The 4575-nt window shown below is 35.3% G+C and overlaps 1 non-coding gene across 1 annotated transcript; it reads left to right on the plus strand.

Moving 5' to 3' along the window:
- Positions 1–238: 238 nt before the first annotated feature.
- Positions 239–344, plus strand: LOC111912674 (small nucleolar RNA R71). Its single transcript, XR_002857250.1, has one exon. It is a non-coding gene; the product is annotated as a small nucleolar RNA R71 (small nucleolar RNA).
- The last annotated feature ends 4231 nt before the right edge of the window (positions 345–4575 follow it).

The raw sequence follows: 4575 nt of genomic DNA on the forward strand, positions 1-4575 counted from the left end.
GCATCGAGCTTTACCATTACCATTCTTAGGACTTCAGAAGCTCCATCTCCATTCACTCTTGTTCTTGTGATATCCCCCCCTAGGGTTGTGATACTCCCTTGAATGATTGGTGAATTCTTCAATTAAAGCTTTATTTGTTGTCAGAGCCTTCTTTGTCATAGGACCTTGAGAGTCTAGTAGTTGGCGAGTACACACATTGACTCCATCATAAAATATCGAGATTTCTTGTTACTCATTGAAGTCATGTTGAGGGCAACGTCGTAACAATCTCTTGTAATGTTCCCAAGCTTCGTATAACGACTCCCCTTCTAATTGTTGAAAATTCTGGATATTTTATTGGATTTAGTGTCTAATCCTATAACCAATGATTACATAATAATTTTATATTATACAGTTAACTCATGACAACATAATAATTTACTTTTTTTATTTGTATTTAAATAGTTAATTATCAAATAATTATATATATATATATATATATATATATATATATATATATATATATATATATATATATATATTATTTTAAATCAATTATATAGAATATTATAAAGTATTTGTAATACTTTTGGTTTTGATGTTTTATTCGTTTAAGTTTTAACGTTTTGTCCGAATAATTTTTTTTACAATTTTTCATTGCTTGACGTTCTCCGACCGATTAGGATTACTGTGTTTTCCAGAAATTAGTGATTAATCGGGTTTGACGGGTTAATTAATCGGTCAACAAAAGTCAAAAAAGTCAAAAGAAAGTCAAAAAAATCAAAAAATTTAATTTTTTTGTAACAATCATAAAATTCTTGAAAATTTTTAACTTTTTACATAAACTCAAAACCATCATTGTTTACAAATTGTTTTCAACATATGTTGCAACATCAAATAATTTCCAAGATCAGAAAACAAAATATGGGGAGGTGTACAATCACATCTTCGCCATCCCGTGATCATATGAAGTACCTGAAACATAATCCAAAACTGTAAGCCCAAAGCTTAGTGAGTTCCCCCAAAATACAGATACATATCAAATAGCACAAATATAATAACAACATGTAATGGGTCCACAACTAAAAGACTGGATTACCCCTAAGCCTATAGCATAAGACTGGCTTGCCTCATGGGCCCACAACTTATGTCTGGCTTGATCCCTGGTGTGACATCCCCAAATTTCACGGCCTGAAAAGACCGATTTGTTTATGCTTTGTTTTATAAATCAGAGTAATCTTTTAAAGAAATCAGTTGCGGAATTTGTTCCCAAACAAGATATGACAAAACTTTATCAAAACATTTCTCAAAGAGAATGTACTTTTCATTAAATAATAAAATCTCGGGATGTCATGTTCCGATACATACTGAAAGCATAAACAATATAAAATAGACCTTACAACAGTTATTTATAACTACTGATCTATAATCCAAAATCTCTCATCAAGTCCACCAACTTATACTCTTGTGCCATTACCTGTAATACAAAGAAAACTGAGTGGGTCAGGATTGAGAGCCTAGTGAGAATACAGGGTTTTCAACCCACAAAAATATAATTATTATATTTAATCATCAAACAATCAATCCAATTGCCCATCCCCATTATCTTTGTTTAATCTTCCCTAAAGATATTATACTAAGGGTCATCTCCTATATCCTATTTACCTCTCATATCCTTACATCTTATTTCCTTATATGTTAGTTCCTAAGAACTTTTCCTAAGGATCATCACCTACATCGCATAAACAATACTAATTTGAGGATCACTCCCTCAATATGTGTCTAGTAAGGGTTAGGGTATCATCGCATGATTACGCAGCCACAACATCGCCTGGACTCGTAAATCATAATAAGGGTTAGACTATCATCGCATGAATACGCAGCCACAACCTCGCCTGGACTCGTAATTCATCACATAGCTGTCATCACCTAATTATCATCACCATTATATCCTCGCTTATATCTTATCACATTATTTCATCACACACCAACTATTTCATCTATCCATGTTCTACCCAACATATTTGTAGATATAAATTACGTATACAGTTTAAAACTATTTAAATACCTGTCTAAAACATTCATTCACATCCATCTTAAGTAAAAAACAATATATAAACACGTAACATGTATTTCATAGCAAATACTTCATATCTATTTGTAAGGAGAAAGTAACTACACACTCATTTGATCAGAAGATGATCGGAGAGCACTGTGGATCTAAGAGTAGTATTTCTTTGGTGAAACTAGAATATCTTCAAACACCAGGCTTCTCTCGGGAAGAGCTTCGGCTCGGAAGCACTTTTCTTCTCGGGATCTTCGGGGCTTTGGGACACACTTCGGTTCTCGGGATGATACCGTGGCTTCGGGGGTATAAAATAGGGCTTAAAGAGGGTATCGGGAGTGGAAGAGTATGGGAGGACCAACCAAAATCGGCTGACCCTTGATTTCTATTTATAGGGCTAGATTTTGACCCTCACGTCGTGAGTTTCTAAAGATCACGTCGTGGAACTTGATCGTCACTGCATGCGTCTTCACAACTTGCGTCTGTCAGGCTCCAGAAGGTGTCAGAAGTCAGCTCACGTCGTGAACACTGTTTTCACATCGTGAACTCTGACACAGCTTTGGGGTTCGCGCCCCGAACTTCAGAATATCATAACTTTCGCATATGAGCTCCGTTTTCGACGTTCTTTATATCCACAAGTAGCTGAGATTATGCTCTACAACTCTTTTTTAGACTCCGTTGGATAATTTTGATTTTAAGTTTAATATTTTATTAATATATTATTTTTAGTAGGCTGGGACAGGAAAACTTCGTTAGAAAATCATATCTTCTTCATCTAACGTCCGTTTTCGTCTGTCTTTTTACCGTTGGACTAATATCAACGAGATCTTCCATTCTCGTTTAGATTGTTTCGGCTAAATATCGTCCGATCTCATATTCGAACTTCGGGTTGTACACTGCTAAGCCGAAACTTCGAAAAATCATAACTTCCTCATACGAAGTCAGATTTGGGCGTTCTTTTCATGCATGCTCTGAGTTTAACATATTCTACGATTTTAATTTAGATCGTTAAGGCCTAATACCGGTCTAACATAAATTCAATATTTACGTCGCGTTGTGTCGTATCGGTTCTGTTGCGAAACTTCGACACGTCATAACTTCTTCGTTATAACTCGGATTTCGGCGTTTTTTATATGTACGAAATCCTTGTAACATATACTATAACTTAGTTAAGATTAATCTTTATAAATAATCTTCCATCAAAAAGTCATTTTTGATGCTTATCATCTGTAAATTGACTAGCGTGGATCTACAGGCGTTACAATTATCTCCCCCTTAGGATGATTATGTCCCGGAATCATCAACGAAATAAGACTTGTATAATGATTCCATACGTTATCTCTTCATCCTAGGTAATACCTATAAATTCTATTTTTCCTCGAAAGAGTATCTAACTCTTGGACTTCTCGATAGCAGGTAGTGCTCAATCCTGCATCTGCTCTTCATACTATGTTGGACTTTCAATTGTAACCTTCGAGTTACAAAATAAATCTTTACTGAGGACCCCTTCTTCTTCTTAAAATAAGTACTTTCCTTCATTTATTGTAACATACCAATGGGTCATGTTCTAATGACCTCTCATCGTATGATGCAACGCTTAAACTCAGGTCTCTTAGAGTCAATTTCCAGAATGGAATATACCTTCCTTCATATTCTAATGCGAAATAATCACATTTTTTGCATGTAGCATTTCTAGCTACAAGCTTCCTTAACAACAAGCGTGATGCTATCGATCACATTGATTTCAATCTTCTGCCTTAGGTCAGATGTTACATCGAAGTTGGTTCCATGAACCACATAACAAACTCCTCGTAGTCGGACTCAATTTGATATGACCACTAGGGTTGGAATAACAATCATCTCATTAGTCATTACCGAAACAATGGTAACGACATACTTAAATAAAACAAGACCAATTACTAGCTTCTTGGTAACCTTGTGACTTTCCCTGATCCAAGCATGAGTCTTGTGCTTCCAGTAGTATAAATCTATATTACTATTCACACCTACTCATACTTATCCCAAGTATTGTCACGCAGTCCCCACGTCCTAAAATCACAAAACAATTTAACACAAACGAATGTGTTCAATTAATCATAAAAATTTTCCTAGACTTTACTAGGACTTCTTCCATATGTATCTTCAATCATCAATTCTACTTCAAGTCGGTTGGTGATGGAAATTCCAGACGATGCGACAACTTCAATAATTACACCAATCGTTCCACCATCTTTCCAATCGAAGGTGTGCCTCAGACGTACCATAATCTTCTAAACGTTCCATTATTTTATTAGACATATTCTAAAGGCAAGATACCACTCTTACGATATCTTCCGATAGGTGACATTCACTATCATAAGCCTTCCATTTCCTCCATTTACTCAATTATCTACGAGTCTTCACCATAACGCTTTGTACATCCAAGCAGACGTTCGGTGTACCGGGCGAGAATTTAAGATAAGAAAGTTTTATATGCTAGTTCTAATACCATAGTCGTACGCTTAGAATCCTACATACATAAGGTTTCAAGA

This window comes from Lactuca sativa, chromosome 8, assembly GCF_002870075.4.
Source record: "Lactuca sativa cultivar Salinas chromosome 8, Lsat_Salinas_v11, whole genome shotgun sequence".
NCBI classification, from domain to species: Eukaryota; Viridiplantae; Streptophyta; class Magnoliopsida; order Asterales; family Asteraceae; genus Lactuca; species Lactuca sativa.